At 42.4% G+C, this 20,695-nt stretch overlaps 1 long non-coding RNA gene across 2 annotated transcripts in view; it reads right to left on the bottom strand.

The window, feature by feature from the left end:
* Positions 1-2,768: 2,768 nt before the first annotated feature.
* Positions 2,769-20,695, bottom strand: part of LOC144819208 (uncharacterized) — a 131,167-nt gene continuing 113,240 nt past the window's right edge. For both annotated transcript variants that reach the window (XR_013607233.1, XR_013607234.1), the window contains one exon: positions 2,769-3,065. This is a non-coding gene — a long non-coding RNA (uncharacterized LOC144819208). The remainder of the gene's footprint in view (positions 3,066-20,695) is intronic.

The following is a 20,695-nucleotide window of genomic DNA, read 5'->3' as shown; positions in this document are numbered from 1 at the left end:
TATATATGTATCTGTGTATATATAGTCTACATAACCAACAATCAGTTACGAAACAATTCATTAATTCAAAAACATTTCTCTACTGTCTAGAGACAACTATGTGCAAACGGCTAGCCCACTGATTATTACACTAATAGTATCATTTACTCTAGTCCCATGGATGACAACTTATCTGGGTGCAAGCCACCCTCAGTATTTACTCCAACTTTGGACATGATCGGACCAGAAGTTCAAATATTTGAACGTTCAGTTATGCAAGACATTCAACGCCTTCTAACTGCAATCAATAAGCCATGTTTTAATCTATCCAAGCAAGAAAATTTAGCTTTGAACAGGATTGAAAACAACACTGACATAGTGATAAAACCCTGTGATAAGGGCGGGGGCATCACTGTGTTTGACAAATCTGTCTATGACAGAAAAATGCGAGAAATGTTAGATGTTAGGGAGCACTACAGACCAGCTCACATGAGAGAATTACAAAGTCTCAATAAGACTATAAAATAAATATTTGAAAGAGCCTTCCAAGAGGGCTATATCTGTGAAGACGAACTTACTTTTCTAAATAAACTCAATCCAGTGACCTCGGCAATGTACGGCTTACCCAAAACACATAAAAACGAAAGTGAGCCACCTATGCGTCCAATTATTTCCACAATTGTATCAAGTACAGAACCATTATCCAAATATGTGGATAAATTTATATGTCCCCTTAGTCAGAAATATGAATCATTTATTCGCGACACTGGCGACATGATTGTTAAGATCGAGGGCACGGAATTCAATCCCATCACTGACCTCCTTGTAACGCTTGACATTGAGGCGTTGTATACCAACATCCCTCAGTGTCAAGCGTTGCTAGCGGTGGCTTCACTACTGGAGAGATATCCTAATAACAGACCAGACCTGTTTATTTTGCAATGTCTAGAATTGGTCCTTTGTAATAACTTCTTTGAATATGAGGGAACCCTATTTAAACAAATCAAAGGGACCAGCATGGGGGCATCTTGTGCCTCCAGCGTAGCGAATACTTATATGGGAGAGTGGGAGCTGAAAAACATATTTAATGTAGCTGCCCCATTTTTTGAAAAAATTTTTCATTGGAAAAGGTTTATTGACGATATTTTTTTTGTTTGGCGAGGAGAGGAAAGTGACTTAAAAGAATTCATTTCATGGTTAAATTCGAGCGATCCAAATTTGAAATTTACCTCGAATTATAGCAATGAGAAAGTCGAGTTCCTTGATATCGAAATTAATGGGAAGAATAATATCTTGGAGGTAAATCTATTCAGAAAACCTACGGCTAAAAACACAATCCTCCAATTTGGAAGTTTTCATCCGCATTGTCAGAAAGACTCAATACCATTCAGAGAATACCTGAGGATCTGCCGTAATTGTACAAATTTATCAAAAGTGTGGTGAAAAACTTAAAGACAGACTCACCAAACGAGGCTATCCCCACAGATTGATACGCCAAGCATTTAAAAGAGCGAAATATTTTGATCGTGACGCCCTACTTAATGGCACTAAACGTAAATCCTCAGATCGGATAACATGTGTCATCAACCATTCAACTCTCAACTACAAGATCAAGAACATTATAAGTAAGAATTGGAGAATCTTAAATACAGAGGATGGAGAAACACAACTCTCAAAACCTCTGATGGCATACCGACGCAATAGAAATCTGAGAGACCGCTTGGTACATACCAGGAAACATGTCAAACCACACGTTGCCCAAACATCTATCACAGGAGACCTATAAGTTCTTCACCACACTTTTGATAAATGTTGCACTCTATACAGTGTTGGACTAAAGGTGCTGTGATTCTCTTCATTCTTATCGCAGATTTATGCTCGCTAAATCTGGTACGAAATTCGCGGCCCGTTTCGCCAATATTGGCAAGTCCACATGGACATAGAATTTGATAAATCACGTTACTACTTCGACAATTGGTGAGAGATTTGAGAGTCACATTGATATTATTATAACTGATGGTATTAGTTGTAAGTGCTGCATCACACACATGGCAGGCTCCACATCTATGGTTCCCCAGGCACTTACAACTAATACCATCAGTTATAATAATATCAATGTGACTCTCAAATCTCTCACCAGATGATCTAAAATGGTGCATCATTGAGAAGGTACAACACAGATTAGGACAGAACATGACTCATATTCGGAAAAAAAGAGAATGTTTCTGGATTTTTCAATTTGATAGTGTTCGAAACGGATTGAATGAAAGCATAGCTTGGTACATTACCAATAACATTTAGGTAGTCAGTATCAAACTAATAGAGCTTACCTGAAATCAAAAATAATATAGATGAATTTCTTACCCTTATCTGTATTGCAACTATGGAAGGATTAACTTGATAATATCAGAATCTATATAAGTGTGAATTAGTACATAGTAAGACAGAAGACTTGAATATATGTACCTCTTAGTATAGAAAAAAAAGTACTGTACCCTAGCTTATGAATATTGTCTGATGAATGTAATGTAAGACAATATATACATATATCAGACGAAACATGTCTGATTGGAGATGTGGAGTTACCACCAATATACAGAATACTGTATATCTCACTTTACTGTTTGTTTAAATCAGAACTATTTTTTAATTTGTAAGTATAAACACCATTTACAAATGGCGCCTATATGTAGGTACGAATACGTTGGCAGGAAACAACTTATTATTCCATCTTCTAGTTAGACCTTCAATTAGAATATTCCATCGATGTTCGGCCCCCCCTTTATATATTAGATCGTTATTAGACACATATGTAAAAACAAACAGCCAATACATGATGTCCTTAAAATTATGACACTCACTGGTTGTATATAATCCTTTTGTCGATTATTTGAATTTAATTGTGTAACTTTCCTAAACATAGCGTAGAATTCAAGAGCATTAAAATACTAAACCGAGAAGCACAACAAAAACAACATTTATAAATGGCGCTCGGTTTGTTGAATGAATAAGTAGTTGAGACCCACAACTCATTTCACTTCCGGGTCACGCCGGGTCTTGGCGCAATTTTGCCTGGGATCTGCTTCCTATAAAACAAAAGAAACAAAACCGCTCATTTACAATCTTCAACACAACTTGACGACGTAGAGCATGGCGACTCGAATTGAGTAAACATCAGGCGAATTAGAAGTAAGTACACCGTTAGAATTTTGACCGCTCTACTCGAGACAGTAACTAAGAGACGTTTAAACCTGACATATATAGTTAGCTGCACGCCATGCACGTTATGCAGCTCTAATTATAACAGACGCCGTCATGATGATACTTTGCTATACTTAGTATAGCCCCAGGTACTCTACTAGTGATATGTCAATCTTTGTTTAGGAATTTGACAATGTTACATTAAAACAGCAGAACCTAATTAGCATAGTGTATGCTCAGTTTAAAAGATATCGTCTAGGATTATGGGATACCAGGCGTTTCATACTCGTCAACAGGTTTAGAAGATAAACCTGATATAACGATGGGCTCCATATAGGGACCTAATTTAAATCAGAAATTGCTCATATATGACAGATCAAATGGCTATAAGGTATGTTTCAATTTCTTGTCCCGAAGCAAACTCTATAATCAGACTATCCTTTAATTTGTTTAGCACAATTATCGCAAGGAATATCGTACAAAATAAAGAAAAAAATCAGTTGGAAAGCGTCTTCTTCTATTCATAAAGGTCAGTGTGGCGGTGTGTTTTCAAATAAAAATAGATACAATTCTATCAAGTATATAATATTCCAATAACTGATATATTTAAACATTTCAGTTATAATTAAAAGAAACCAGTCCTGATAAATAAGTAAAGGAATCGCAATTACCACACGCTAGTCTACATCGAATTATAAGGTTAGTATGTGAATATTATGCGCCCTTGTGCTGTCACCACTAGGACTTACTAATTAGCGTAATGAGCTGCCAACATAGTAATACATAAATTGATACATTTACTTTTAGGATTTGAAGACTGCGTGGTAGATTCAGGAAACTAAGAGAATTTCTCATAAAACGTACATCTAAATGTGGGCGATTTCTTTGATACATCAGGTAATACCCAAAGTAGTTAAATTTAGCTGATGAACTATAACATCTTTAATTGAGAGCTTACTTATATGCACTTTTTCCTTCCTTAGGGATTTGTCTAACTAATTGCGCCTTCTGACTTACACGTTAGAAAAATACGTCTGTAACCTATGCTTGGCCAGACATAGAAGGTATTATGAAATGTTCTATCCTTCCTCTTTCTTAAAAAAGCTCAGAGAACTCTGTAGTATGTCCTTCTAATGTTTTCCTTGCAGTTTATACTTATTTATATCGCAGTATAATTGTCTGCAATGTAAAACTAGGGGGAATGAGGGAAACTCTATTCCTGTGGAACCAATTATTAGTCTACTAGGATGAAACTCTGTGAGATAAATGATACTATTAGTGTAATAATCAGTGGGCTAGCCGTTTGCACATAGTTGTCTCTAGACAGTTGAGAAATGTTTTTGAATTAATGAATTGTTTCGTAACTGATTGTTGGTTATGTAGACTCTATATACACAGATACATATATATATATATTTGTTATTTCAGATACCCTGTTACCACTAAGGCAGGAAGATAAATTCTGTCGGTCCTGAGGAAGGTGGTTTTAATCCACCGAAACGCGTAGACCTGGCGTTCTAGTCACAAAGTTCATCTGGACTACCTCCATCGCAGAAATTAGTGGTTGTATGTAGTATGATTTGAGGGATGTATGCATAGAGAGTGATTGTTGGTATATGTGTGGTTATCAGGGCCCATTTAATGGATTGATTTAATTGTTCTTAAAATATTTGTATAATGTATTTTATCCAAATGAATGGTGAAAAAACTTTTTGATACAGTAAAAGCACTTAACTTAAAGTATATGGAAAAAAGAAAATGTTTACATATATAAAAAAATAAAAAATAATAAAGAAAGTAATGAAAATTACATAAAAATCATGGTATCTGTGTTATCTAAATGAGAGTATTTAGAAATGTTATTTGAACTATGTCAAATGTGAAAATATATAGCCCTAGGGGAATTTCTCATGTTCTTGCTAATTTTGTCCTCTCCTTTCCCTGGCTGAAAGTATAATAGAGGGGGTCCCATAATTTTTGCTATAGTCAGAAACTGCCCCTATGGAACTGACTGATTCCATCGAATTCTTGCAAGATGAGGGAAAGAACGCCGTCTTGATATTACTTCACTTATCGGCGGCGTTCGATAACATCTCCAACAACATACTTATTGATAGATTGAGAAGCAACGGCATTATCGATAGTGCCCTTGACTGGATCAGTTCGTTCCTTTCGGAACGAACCCAAGTCATATCACTGGGTTCCTTTCTTTCTAAGGAGAAAAAAATCAATGCGGGAGTACCCCAGGGCTCGATTTTGAGTCCCCTCCTTTTTAATTTATATATGATGCCCCTTATTTCCCTTATCGAGTTACATGGCATATGCGTTACTTCATATGCAGATGATACGCAACTGATTGTCTCCTTGGAAAATAATTCCACCAGAGCTGAATTAAACTTTCAAATTTGCTTGACTGAGATCTTCAGGTGGATGGATAGTAGCCAACTTAAATGTAATTCGAGCAAAACAGAAATTTTGCCCATGGGGAAAATTGTGGAGTTTTGCCCCAACAAATGGTGGCCTGAGGGCACTACTCACCCACCTACTGCGGTTGAGTCGGCAAGGAATCTGGGTATTCTTTACGACTCCTCATTATCCTTCGATCCTCATGTAAGAAATCTAACTGGCTGCTGTTTTAGTATGATAAAATCCTTGAAGACATTTTTTGACTTCTTGCCTATTGACGCTAGAAAGTCTGTTGCAGTTTCTTTGATACTTTCACGACTCGACTGCTGCAATGGGCTGATGGCAGGAACAAAGAAACAAACTCTAAAGAAATTACAGAGTATTCAACATGCAGCCGCGCGGCTGGTACTCAAACTTCCTAGGCAATCCTCAGCATCAGCAGCCCCTAGAACTCTGCATTTGCTCCCGATTCACAAAAGAACTATTTTTAAAATCCTATTGAGTATTTTTAGAGCCCTAAACAATATCCGACCTAAGTATCTAACAAATAGGTTCACCCGCTATAACCCCGTCAGAGTCTTGAGGTCAGCAGGGCTGAACCTCGTGAATATCCCGAAATTTCTTCTAAAAAGGAAAGGTGGTAAAACACTTAGGGCCAGATGTAGGTAGGCTTTTACCGGGTGGTAACGGCCGAATTCGGCCGTTACCACCCGGTAAAAGCAATTTGACATGTAGGTCCCTGTAATTTACAGACTCGGTAAATTTACCGGTAGGTAAATTTACCGAGTATGTAAAATACCGAGTCGGTATCATTACTGATTCCGGACAATTGGTATGTAGGTGGGACTCTTCTGAGTCCCACAAGCAGTACCACATCGGTATTTTACCATCAAATACTACTTGATGGTAAAATACCGTTTCTGGTGTGCATGCACATGTGTGCATGCACACCTATGCCATATGACAGGCAGACCTGCCCTTAGGGCAGGTATGCCTGCCACATGGCACCCGAGCCTCTTTTGGGGGTGCCAGAGGATGTCAAAGTGACACCCCCTGCACCCTTGTGACAGTCGGTATTTTCCGATGTGGTAAATACCGACCGGTATATGCCCAATCAATCCTATGGGCTTCAAAGCCCATAGGAATGCATGGGCATTAACTGGTCGGTATTAACCACATCGGAAATTACCGACTGTTTCCGATTCGGTAATTGCACATCTGCAATTACCTACATCTCGGTATTTTTATTTTCCGACCTCTTAAATACCGAGTCGGTGTGACTCGGTATTTAAGAGGTCGGTAAATAAAAATTACCTACATCTGGCCCTTAATGTTCTAGCCTCCAAAGTGTGGAATGCCATGCCTAATGCCCTGAGATGTTTGCCCACTGAGCCCCTCTTCAGGAAGAGACTCAAAACTTGGATATTCAATCTTACAGACTCTTATGTGCTGAACCTAATCTAGCGCCTCCTCTCAGTACTCACCCTATTTCTAACAGCGCCAGGATGCTCCTTTCGGAGCGACAGTTCGCGCTTTACTGATGCCATATACATACATACAAGAGTTCGATATGGGTTAGAGGGAGAGTGCACTAATAGTTTCAGGCAGGGATATGTCCTTGCTCCTCTCCTCTTTTCCCTATACGGAAATGTTATGTTATGTTATGTTATGCTAGTGATTTGGTAAAGCGCAACAGCTGCCCCAGCAAAGAGGCGTCCCGGCGCTGCTAGACCAGAAAGATCACATGCTCAAGGACAGTCAGGCAAATACAGGAGCCTATGGCAGTGAGAACAAGATGGTCTTGATGGCTTTCCGAAAAGCCAGCAGATTCTCAATACCACGGATGTGGGCCGGCAAAGTGTTCCATAGTTTGGCCGCTAACAGCCGAAAGGAGCGACCACCCATACGACAAAGTTTGGTACGTGGAACCTCTACCAAGTATTGCCCCGAAGAGCGCAGACTCCGGGGTGGCCTGTACCAGGACAGCAATGGGCGTAGTAGAACCTGTCTCCCGGTTTTAAGGATTTTAAATGCCATGACAAGGGCTTTAACTTTAATCCGCGACGCAATCGGGAGCCAGTGTAGTCTTCCAATCGTTGCTCTAGCAGAGCATCTGCGAGGGAGCCCAATCAGAGTTCTTGCTGCCAGATTCTGGACTCGTTGAAGTCACAAAATCTCGGCTTTGTTCGCCCCTAGGAGCAGCACGCTAGCATAGTCCAGGCGCGAGATGATCGTGGCTTGAACTATGAGCTGGCGAGCTGTTGGTTCAAAGTACTTCAGGATAGGTTTTAGGCCTCTTAGCAAGCCCACACAAGTAGCTGCCACTCTCTTTGTGTGGGACTGAAAGCTGAGCGAGGCATCCATCCATACTCCCAAATTCTTCACTAGGGGCTTGGGCGTTGGTATAGTACCCAGCGATGCCGGCCACCAATGTTCGTTCCAGAGGGCGGTGTTTTTCCCTGCCAGCAGTACCTCAGTTTTACTGGCATTGAGCTGCAGGCAGTTCTCAGACATCCACTGGGCCACTGCTGCCATGCCATCTCTAAACCTCGTGGCAGACACCGATGGCCCTTCAGCTAGTGTAATGACCAGCTGTGTATCATCCGCATATGATACCAGCTCAAGGTCCCACTCTTTAGCCACGACCGCCAGGGGTTGCACATATAAATTAAACAAAGATGGACTAAGTGCCGAACCTTGCGGGACTCCCTGGCCGATAGAGTGAGACTGAGAAATGTACGATGGTGCCGAAACCCGAAAAGATCTCTCCTCTAGGAAAGATCGAAACCACTGTAAGGCAGCTCCCGTGATCCCTACCACCTCCAATCGGTGCAGAAGGATCTCATGGGAAACCGTATCAAAGGCAGCGCTGAGATCTAGCAGAATCAGCGCTGCACTTTGGCCAGCATCGAGGATCAACCTTAGATGTTCAGTAGAGGTAAGAAGGGCAGACTCCGTGCTATGGCCAGGCCTGAATCCGTTTTGCGACGGATCCAGAAGTTATTTTGGCTCATGTACTAAGAGAGAACATTATTAACATGGGCCTCGGCAATCTTGGCCATCCACGGAAAAAGGGAGATTGACCTAAAGTTTTCGGGTTTGGAGGGATCTAGTGAAGGTTTCTTAATGATGGGAGTAACTTGTGCCTGTTTCCAGGCCTTAGGAACTGTGGCAGTGGAGAAGGACAGGTTGATTATTGCACCGATCAGCTGTTGAAGGTGCACCAGGGACTCCATAAATTGAGCCGGCCTCATAGGGTCTGATGGCGAGCCCGCTTTCACTTTCCTGCAAAGCTTGACTAGCTCTTCTCCAGAAATCTCTGGGATAGATGTTAAAGTGGTGTCCCCTGACCTGTTGTCTACAAGATCATATAGACCAGGAGGGTGCAACGGGAAGGTCTTATAGATATTATTCACCTTTTCAATAAAAAAGATAGCTAGTTCTTCGCATTGCTGTACAGAGGATATCTTAGATATCCTGGATCTTGAGTTCTTCAATTCTTGCACAATTTTGAAAATGCATTTGGTGGGATTCGAGCTAGATTTTATTTCCTCCGCATAGAACAAATCGCTTTGTTATACACCTTCAATTTTGCCAGATAGATTGCTTTATCACCCTCCTTGTAGTCCCTTCTCTAAGAGCGCTTGGCTCTCTTACATTGCTTCCTTAAAGCTCTCAGGGTTTCATGATACCATGAGTTTGAGATGGACCTGCGACCCCTAGTACATTTGACAGGAATGAGCGCATCCAAACCTTTCACAATCCAGTAGCAAAAGGCAGTATACGCCGCCTCCGGGTCAGCTAAATTTTGAAGGGGAAATGTCCCTAAAGAAGCGTGGAAGTCCTCCAATTTGAGTTTGTGCCAGGGCCTTTTTTGGACTCTGTACACCCCCTCCACCAATAAAGGCTCCGGGATATCCATGTTGACTTTGACCAAAAAGTGGTCCATACAGCCATAGGCTTAGGCACCTCCCCTTTCATATATGGAAAGTTCGGGAACACTGGGTCCAGGTTTTGACCTGCCATATGCGTAGCCTTAGTAATCAATAAATCTAGCTGGAGGGTGGCCAGGTCCGCCAGTAATTTATAAATAGTAGGATCCTGGGTTTGATCGAAATGGAGATTCAGATCTCCCAGAATAGTGAAATTGGCGGATCCCACCACTAGTGGGTTAGCGATTTCCAACAGAGCCTCAATAAACTTCAAGGCAGGGCCTTGGTCGGTAGATATACAAACCCGAGAGTGTGACTTGTGCACTAATAGTAATCTTGAAGCGGGCACATTCACTACCACATAGATCCTCCTTGACAAAAGAGCAGGGGTATTGGGCTTTGTAAATAACTGCGATTCCACCACCTCTGGTATTCCTATTGAGTGTCTCGATCAAATATCCCGCTGGGAGTGTGAGATTCACTATGCCTGTCGTGTCCTCATCTCGGAGCCACGTTTCACAGATAAAGAAGACATCAGGAGATTCTTCCACAATAAGTGTATGTACCTCCAGATGGTGCTTGGCAAGTGATCTGACGTTTACCTGAAGTACAGAGACCTGAGTGTAAGTCTCCACACTCCTAAAGGCACTCACTCGATCCGGTGATGGGACAGCAAAATTACATACGGAGCAGGTCAAACCTGACATCCCCAGTTGCTTTGGCAGTGTCCCACACACCTCCCTACCAGAGTTCATAGTCAAAAGAACCTCTCTGTCGTAGACAATATGCTCCTGTGACGATCGACCAGGGGGACTGGCGAGAGGCGATGTCCTGCTCCCGCTGCGCCCGCCCGCTGCGCGGACGTTTAGTGGTGGCCATATATGGAAGGAAGAGGGGGGCGGGTGTCTAAAAAACAACTAGACTGTCACCACCAAACAGGACGGAAAATGCCGGCCGCGTGAATCCCTGAACAGCTCCTAGTCGGCTGCAGGGTTCGCGGTGCAGGGCGGGAGGGAGTTAAAGTAACGTGGGGTGAGCAGCACTCAATTTTAATGAAGACACACAAAGTATAAAATTTGTAATCAATTTTAACAACACAGTGCTACACTCCTTACTTTTCCCGGCTGTCCCTCAGGAAAATAAAATAGCAATCTAGCTGGAGTAAACTGGAGTAGATGAGGGTTTGCAAATTCTAAATGCTGATGTCCCTACAGTAGGTTAACGTGCTTTCCCCAATCTGCACTATGCAGAGGTCGCAGTTCTTCTATCGAGAACCAATAATGGGCTTCAGTCTTTAATCAAGGAATTTGCAGAATATATGCAGGAAAAAGATTTGATACTTAACTTGAAAAAGACATTCACGATGGTGTGTGTGCAAGGAAAAGTAAAAACTAGGGCGCACCACGTAAATAGTGTCCCTAATGCAGCAACAAATTCATTAGTATACCTAGGATTAGTATTTACAGCAAATGGACATTGAGGAGCCCACATTGAACATTGTAAATTTAAATTTATTCGGATAATAGAGGCAATCTTCAGATTACAAAAAAGGGTAATAAGCCTATTAGGAAAATCATGATACTTTACAAGAGCAAGTGTCTCGCTGGAACCTGTTATGGCGCAGCACTTTGGGGAGCGGCTAAACGTTCCATCCTCCAGACTGAAGAAAACCCTTTTCTTCTCAGATTGTTAGCCGTCCCCAATTCCACCCCCACATATAGCGTGCACAAAGAGTTGGAAGCTTCTTATATTAGTGATTTTATTAGTACAGCAACTTTAAATGCCTGGTATGGAATGTGGAATAAGGAGGGTACAAAATGTACTCAGGACATTATCAAGGACTGCCTCGCACTCAACCATGGAAAAGAAATCCCACGGCTGATGTATATTAATAATCTTTAATTGAATGTGCCACAAATATCAATTTTAATAATCCTTCCGAAATACTTGAGTATAATAAAAAAAGACATAAAAACTGGTCTCATAGAATCCTGGAGTTGGCTAAGGGAAGTTGAGGCTAACTCGAAACAGCTGACCCGGGCATATTGCGATAGGACCCTTGGGATAGGGATACAATATTATTTTCTCCAGGTAACAAATATAAAATACAGATTTTATCTCACAAGCCTAAGAATGGGAATAGCCCATCATTTAATAGCCTTCCCAATGATGGGCAAGTGAAAACAAAATCTCCCGAAGTGTCCCTGTGATGGAAAATCAGATCAGACAACGTTGCATTTTATTTTATTCTGTGACTTTTATAGAGACATTAGTAAGAGTATTTTATGTCCATTGTTTTTAAAGGAGAGACTGTTACATATAAACTTGTCTTTGAGCATATCTGAGGCCTAGTAATTGACAGAGTTTGAAATGCAGTGGCTGTTTATATCCAAAAGGCAATCAGAATAAGAAATAAGCATTTACAAAGCAATAGGTCTCGCATTTGCAAGAGTTTGAGCAATTGGCATTGTAAATGACAATGCCTCTTTATTTATGTGTTAGAGTAGCAAGGCTGGCAGTAAAACAGGTGCACATACTGCCAGCCTTGCTTCTAGTAAGCAAGGACTATAAGTACAAAGTATATGTTTACATACCACTGGCAGGGTTTCGAAACACATAAATAAAAGGCATTGTCATTTACGATGCCAATAGCTCAAACCCTTACAAATGCGAGACCTATTGCATTGAAAATGGTGAGAGGAAGAACTGAAAGAGATAATTAGAGGAGCGAGAGAGGAAGAATAGAAAGGGCGACAGAGAACGTGCAAAACTGAGAGAAATGAACGCTTGAGAACTAAAAGGTTAAGTAATGATAGAAATGAAAATAGAAAGACAAGTCCCACAGTCACTCTTAGTACTTAATTTGAGTTGCAGGTGGTAGGCACTGGAGCTCAAATTCGGCCTGGAAATTTGAAGCATCAAGAGATACGCACAAAAGGGAGAAAGATGCCTGAGAAATACAGGGAAACAGTAACAAATTGAGAAAGAAGGTATGAGAAAGAACCAGAAAGGGCTAGAGAAAGAGACAAGAAGTATAAGCTGTAGGAAGAAAGGGGCGGGTAGTAGAATCAAGCCTGTGTACCACCCTTGGTAATAGGCAACCCAGGCAACGGAGTCCTAGAAAAAAGAATTTGACCTTTGCACTTATATTTCACAGAGACCACTGACCTTTCTATGAAGAGCACATGTGCTGGCTGAAGTTTTATTTCATATTCCTAAGAACTCTTACAACCTCCCTCCCTGTTTTGCTCCTCCGACAACCGCAAAAGGGATAAAAATGCAGAAGTCTCCCGAGGAGAACAGTCGGTAAAGTTAGTGGTCTGAGCGGTGATAATTAGCGTCTGACAGGGTAATCTGATCAAGGTGGGAGTTCACGGACACTTTCAGGGTAAGGGCCGCCCTAGCTTACTCTGTCCTTGAACCCAATTTCATTTCATGTATTTCTGGTAATGACAAATCCACAGACTTACGAAGGAAGTGATCAATATGGTGCATAATTCCCAGGTTGTATCTGCTCCACCATTTATTGCCTCACTGTACCAGATCACCATCTCGGCCCTGCACAAGCACATGATACCATGAGCCCGGTTCACACTTCACAGAGGGGACAGAAAAACAAGAAGCTGAGAGGTTGCGAATCCCTGACAGTAAACAGATGGCACCCCAAGGGTGTAAACGAGCCTTCAGACAGCACGCTGGGCTGGGTTTGTTGACACAACCGCAATAGTGTGCATTAACCCCTTGCATTCTGATGACGGCCCCCAGCCTTTATGCACTATGGCGCTCGTGTGCTGATGATGGCTGGAAACGTCATGAACCCGCCCACTTGCGATTTTGCCGCACAGGTGCAGAATCGCGGCCGCATGGAAGGGGTTAAAGTGAGTACAGCATGGAAGGGCGGAGAGCCTCAGGATGACAGAGACAGGATACGTACCGTGTCAACAATTTACACAAAGCATTCTCCGAATACTAGTTAGAAGTCACTGTCTCACATGTTTTAGCCTTCACGAAATAACAAAGACTCCTTAAAAGGTGGCTGTATTCAAAGTATGCACTACAAAAAAGAAGAGGGCTTTGTCGTGACATTAATACCACGGGCCTCTAGCCCCTTTCTTGTACGACTCTGCAGCAGCAGGGTGGTGTGCCAGGCCAGGCGCTTGCCTTTGTGTGCAAACACCACGCTGGCTTGAAATTGTACAGCTATGACTAGTGCCTTAGCCTTCTCTTCCAGGCCCTCCATCATTTGAATGGGCCTGTAAACCCATATTGCAGTATTTTGCTCAGTATGGGGTGGCTGGGAATAGGTTATGAAAGAGGTCTGCCCAGAAAAGCACAGGGTTTATAAATGACACTGTGACAATGGACATGCAGCCTGGATCTCTTCTCTTTGTAACCTACAGCGTCTGCTGCGCTGTTTTGAAGGAACAGAACAAGCACCGATTTGCTTCGTTGTCTTAGGTGAATGTGCGATGTAAAATAAACACTGTAACAGTAACACAACAGCTGCCAGTTATAGCGCTTAGAAATGGCAGGAGTGCGGAATGAAATATTGGAAAGACAACCTATTAACATTAACAAAGCGCCACTGAGGCAATGCCCCACATACAAACAACCTGTGTGAGAAGCGAACAAGGACCCGGATTACTGTTTACGGGCGGAGAGGGCTAAGTGCGTGCACCGGAGCACTCATGGTGGCGTGTTTGGCACTCACATAGCGGTGTATGACTGCTCCTGTTCACCCGATCTGCGCATTATTTCCCTGTTTATGGACGGGGTGGGCTTTGTGTGTGCACCGGAGCACACATGGTGGTGGTACAGTGCTTACAGAGCGGTGCACAAGTGCTCCTGTTCACTAGGGCGGCACTTTATTTTGCTGCTTAAGGATAGGGTGGGCTCTGTGTGTGCACCTGAGCACACACTGTGGTGGTACGGCACTAAAAGAGCGGTGCACAAGTGCTCCTGTTCACAAGGGCTGCGCATTATTTCGCTGCTTACGGATGGGGTGAGCTCGGTGTGTGCACCGGAGTACACATGGCAGCGAGTGCGGTGCTCACATAGCGGTGCATGACTGTTCCCACAATTTGCGCATTATTTTATGTTGAGCAGCAAGGTGTCCTACGCTCAGAGGGAGAGGCAGGGGAGACACCAAGTGCCATGTCTCTAGCCTCTGAACACGAGGTGCACCGCGCTGCCGAAGTAAAAAAAAAACACACAAGAAACTAATGTCACTTACAAAGAGCACTTTAAGCAAAGTTCCTTATGGAAAGCACCGTCAAAGTAGCAAATGCGGATCGAATGGCGCCCGTGCAATGTAACATGTGTATGGCGACCCGTGAAACAGGCATCATGGTTATAAATAACAAACAAAAAAACATTTTTACTTGGAGATTAAAGGGTGCGGGAGCGTCTGAGGTTGCACACGTCGCACGGCACACAAGCACAGTCATTTAAAACAAGCAGTGGTGAACGGTGAAACAAGGAAGTAGTCCCTACATGAATAGATAATGCCAAGCAGCGAATGAAACTGTAGTTGGTCGCTGCTGCTTCCTGCGAAACGGAAGCAAAACGGAAGTTCGACATCGGATCGCAAGCCAATGATAAGCCCGCTAACAAAATAAATGACAGAGTTAATGAATGGAAAGCGGCAGGAGAAACTACCCGCTATAGGCGGAGTTTCAGCCAACACATACAGATTACTTGATGCCTCGTAGAGGCAGCACATGCGCTGGCCTATGCAAGATCTAAAAAGAATTCACATCTTGAGGCCCTTGTATATGAAGAAGATGGGTAGCACATTGAAACATTGTGTCCAGGGTCTTAGTCCAGCTCTAGATTGTATATTTCACACGTGACACTTTATGTTTAATGTCTTTTTTGAGCTGGCTGTTGAAACTTTTAAATTCTAATGCACTGTACTGTATATTTTCTGATGAAATGTGAAGATGTTAGGGCCATAGCCTTGCTCCTGATTGTATATCTTATATGTGGCACTTTAAGCATAATGTCTTTTTTGGGCTCCATGTTGAAATTTCTTAACTTTTGAAATCCACATGCATTTTATTGTAAATTTTGTGATTAAATGTGAAGATCTTATTACTTTTAGGATGCTTTTATGGTTGCACTTTTTAGCCGAATAAAGCTTGATTTGATTAGTTTGGGATTCACTTCTGAGTTCAGAGAAACCATAAGTCCCTGACATGCCTCATGCAAATGAGGGGTAAGTATCCTACACTTTTGAAGTGGTCCAAGTGGTGAAACACCAACCTGGGTTAGACCACTTCAATTCTGAATGTCTGTTCCGGTTTTTCTGCCTTGGTGATGCCAACTCTCATGAAGCTGGCACAAGGTATAGAAAATAAATCCTCAACCCTACTCTTCAGTACAAAGAAGAACTGCCCTGCTGATTGATGTCTATCCTGCACAATGACCTGCTCCTTTCATCCCAGATAGTTAAAGTCTGACCTCCTTTTCTGAGCTACAGGGATGCAATAAGCTCCAGAGGGCTGCCTGCAACTGCCCAGCAACCCTGCTGTACCAGACCTGGACCGGTACTGGACCTGCCAGGAACTCCAACAAGACCTGCCTGAGATCACTGGCCTCTGTTGGAGTGAGTTTGTGATCTCACAGAGGTGCCGCCCCAGGTCCTGATTTCTTGGCTGGCTTCAGTTGAGCTTGTCCTATGTGGCAAAGAAGAAATCCTGATTTTTTGAGCTTCACAATTGATCATCACCCAGCCACATCCGCAACAGCCAGCCTCCTCTTCAGGCTACAACGACGACCATCAGTAATGCTCTCCCTGCTCTTCACTGCCTCTTCCACTGTGAACTGAACTGAATTTTTTGCACTAAAGTTTGAGAAGGAAACGTTTTTAGCAAGACTATCCTTTGAGGAGGTATTTTTTTCAGCAAGACTATCCATTCCTGGACTATCCTGGTCCTAATATCCGGAACACAGTCCACAGTGGTTGGCCTGAACTTATGATTTTCCCCTGGTCTAGCAAGACCAGATAACCAAGAAGGGTGCTTTGTTCTTTTGGGCAGTATACTTTGATGCTGAATATCTCCAGTTCATTATGTGTCATTTTGGCACCACTATATTTCTTACATTTTACTCTATTTTTCTAAATTGGAATTGAAATGTTCTTGTGTTTTGCATTTTACTTTGTTACTGTTCAAGTGCTAAATATATTCTTTACACATTACCTCTAAGTAATGCCTGACTACTTTTGTACCAAGTAACAAGATTATTAAGCACATGTTAACTTAGTGACTTTTGTGGTGTGCCCAAGGTTTATGGTGGTTGCTTTAGTAGAATTTCACCCCCTTCAACTAATAAGCCAATTTCTTACACATGCCTTACTTTTAAAATATCCTGCACCCAATGGGCATTTTGAGCCTACCTTAGGTATGACCTATATGTATTAAAAAGGAAAGTTTAGGTGTGGGAACATTTTGTATATGGTTCTCGCTAGAAAATGTAGGACTGCATATTAGGATGACAGAACTTCTGAATGCAGGGGCTGAGTCCATAAGAAGCTTTCAACCCAATTCCTAACTAGCTCACAGTGCCTATGCCAAACCCCAAAACCGAACAGGCTAGCAGATGATTTTGGCAACCTCGAACATGAGACTCTGACCCCCTAGGTAATTGTGTAAACAGCTCTTATCCCTTTTGTTGTTTACTCATACATGCCCATGGTAAATCACAAGAAAGATATGAAGATAGTTTTTCAGTGTATGTATTGATACTATTATATTCTTGCATAGATCATGTTAAAAATAATGAACATTCCAACCATAGCAATCTTAATTCTATATCCATGTTACTACCTATCACTACCTCTACTCTGCAAGCATAAATGGGGCACCTGCGACATGATCTCTTAGGTTTGCCCAAGCCCCCATACTTAGATAACTTGTCCCGGCGATCAGTTTGGAGTGGACTGGCAATCCCTCTCTGCAGGATGGAATCTCAGTGTTCACAGGGCTGCATGCCAAACACATCAATTCATTCTATCATGGTGAAGACCATAATACTCCTCTTAGACCTTTAATAGGACAGCGGACGGTATATATGAGAAAACCACTGTGTTGGAGATGTAATGATGTGTCAAGATCTTGGAACTCTAACAAACTGCAGACATTTGAGATGGGAAATAGACAATTTTATGAATGGTGACACACCCACCAATTGAGTGAAAAAGCATCTTGACTCCACCTATTCCTGGCTCTATTAGCGAGGAGAACTCTGAGTCTCACAGCCATGCACAGCATTGTGGGGAAAAATGGCAGACATCCCGAAAGTCATGGCACATCACCTCTCTCTCCTTTCACTGTTAAGAAAGGCCTCATCTCTTACCACAGAAAATTCAGGAAGCCTAATGTGGTAGATGGGGGACGATAAAAGGGTAAAAGTGAAAAATATGATCACTTTGAATAGAGCTCACTTCACTGAACTGCCTTACATTGATCAGTTTCCAAGGCAAATATTGCCAGATGCTCATATGTACAACCTTTGTATGGCTCACCTTATCACACACCATTTGGAACCGAAAGTTTTAGTCACATGTTTGATGCAGTCTTATCGAGCACTCCAAGTGACAGCAGAAGGTCCACTGTCCCTGTCCTCCCTTCAGAGGATGGGTCAAGTGTTGAGGCTCTCACCCCACTGTTTCTCACTTGTCACATGCTAAGGGGAATCCATCATTCCCATTTGACCATATATTGCCTGTGACTAATGGGAAGGATGAAGTTGCTCCTCAAAAAATAAATTATTGCTCAATGTCTCCTGTTTCTGAGAATTTGATCAATGACTTCACCATATGTGCAGAACTAGTAGAAGCCACTATGGTAAAGCTGGTGTGCACTGTGAGTGACTTTAAATCACATAATACACAGATTGCATGATATTTAGATCAGGTGTTGACAATTCCCTGTTGTGACATCTCTGTTCTGATGATGTCTTGTGACTCAGTACTCGAGTTGGTAAGGTGAAGAAGGTGCTTTCATCATCTCGTGAAGCACTGTCAAGCCACTGACATGAAGATGAATGAAGGGAGGTGGTGGTTATTTGTGTGTGCTGGGGCCCAGGGATATTGTATGTACTGTGCATGTGTGATCATTTTTGACTGAAATTATGTTAAGGTGTGTATGTGTGTGTGAGTGAGCATACCTGTGATTAGTCTTACTGTGAGTGAGGGTTGATTAAATAATTTTACATTTGATACAATTGCTGGGTGTGTAGCTGACCCTCCTATGCCTTTACCATTACATTTTTATTGAGTATCTTTACCTGAAACGAATCACACATTGGTAGAGTCAATAGCTCTTGTTTGACAAACCTAGCTTTGGCAATGCTTGTTGATATTTTGCAATTACCATGTGCTGCGCTGTGAGGCATGCTCTATCCAGAATATGTGCTGAAAGCACCTCCCATCTTTTCTTTTGGCTTCTGTTAGTGCCAATCCCAAATGCCTGCTTTCGCTTGGTGGATACGCCTAAGTAGACCCTCCTTTTGGTGTTTCAGACCCTCCCAGCCAACTGCCCCTGTTAAGTGTGGTCTTACTCTTTATTGCATGTATGTTCCTTCCTGCGCGTTCTTTTTTTTGTTTGTTTACCTTGGTTTGTGTATCAGCACTGTGCCCGCTACATGGACTCCTTGCTTCATGTGTTGGAAGAGAACGTGATTCCATGCTTAGCTTCATGATTTGGACAATAGCAGGATTAAGTACTTAGCTGATAGCATAAGGTTTGCTCCTCGGCTCATTTTTGGTCCACTTGCAATAAATCCAAATGATTGCATGGATTTCTGCCTCACCACAGTCTAGGGGCCCTCTTCTGAATATGATGATCATTACACTCATGTCACCCTGCCCACCTCCCTACAATATTCACGTCACCTGCTCTGCCGCTGGCTGCTGCCCCCCCTCCCCTTTCTTCCTCTTTCTCTTATTCCCTCTCTTTCTGGCATTGTCTCGCTCCTCTTCAATTGCTGAAAACCATGACAAATGGCTCTTACCATCTCTTGCCTCTTATTTCCTTTATTTGTTCTCCCTGGGAAATGGATCCAAAGAAAGAAACACTTTGGTTGAAAATGTCTTCTTTTTCTTACATTTTCCAAAGTGCAGCCTTGGGATGAAATGTAAAGGTAAATGTTGTAGTACTTGTATAGCGCCCGAATCACCCGACATGAGGTCTCTCCGGCGCTTGTACGAATACCGCTGTGGAACCCTTCCTGGCTTTTCCCTGTGAGGCGGCCACTCCTGGGCACCCCCAAGGTGCAGCCAGGCATCCTAGCGCTGTTGGGGCTGTTGTGGAGATTAAGCAAGCTATTGCCCAGAGTTGCAGAGTGGGACCCATGATTAGAATAGGCACCGAGGCGAGAATTATCAGGTCCGAGGAAATTAAGCCCAAGACCCGCCGAGGCGGGAATTGAACTCTGGTCCCTGGCCAGATCTCTGCATCAGGGTCTGCCGCTCTGACCATTGAGCCACACTTCTCCACCATGAAAAGAAAAAAAAAGTTTCAAAATACAAAAAATAAATAAATAAAGCAAAACAGAGTGGCCAGATTGGTTTTATTTACAACCACACACATTAGCCCCACTTTGCTAGTGAAGCAATACTTAAGTTTTCTCATCTTTCATTGAACAACAATATTTTGAGTTGGTGAGGAAGTGCACCATTCCTGGAGGTACTGCAATAGCAGGTGGATGTGTATAGTGGAAAACATGTATGTTTGCTCCTTGGCTCGTATTTGGTCCACTCGCAATAATTCCAGCCAATTACATGGATTTATCTGCCTCACTATGGTGTAGGGCCCCCTTCGGAATATGATTAAGCCAGGTTGGAGTTCTTCTACGCAGAACTTTGCGAAGAGCAAAAAATACATCTGCCACATCACGCGGAGCTCCACGAGCAGCGGAGTGCGTTAGATAAATGCTGTTTGCGGTGTTTTTCAGTGCCAGATGCTTGTCTCCACGGCAATCATCGCAAATGGCACCATGCACAGTGAGAGAGTAAAATTCTTTATTGTGTAGTTAATAAAAACCATTACAATATAAGATGCAACATTGATTTAAGATGGATCAGAGAAAGCACGTTCTTATAGAATAATAAAACAAACATTGATTTAAAAGGTAAACATAGTGGTACTGGTATAAAAAATTGTAAATACAGG

The sequence above is a fragment of the Lissotriton helveticus genome, chromosome 2_1 (genome assembly GCF_964261635.1).
Source record: "Lissotriton helveticus chromosome 2_1, aLisHel1.1, whole genome shotgun sequence".
NCBI classification, from domain to species: domain Eukaryota; kingdom Metazoa; phylum Chordata; class Amphibia; order Caudata; family Salamandridae; genus Lissotriton; species Lissotriton helveticus.
Note: the sequence above shows the minus strand (reverse complement) of the source record. Positions and strands in the feature narration are given on the sequence as shown.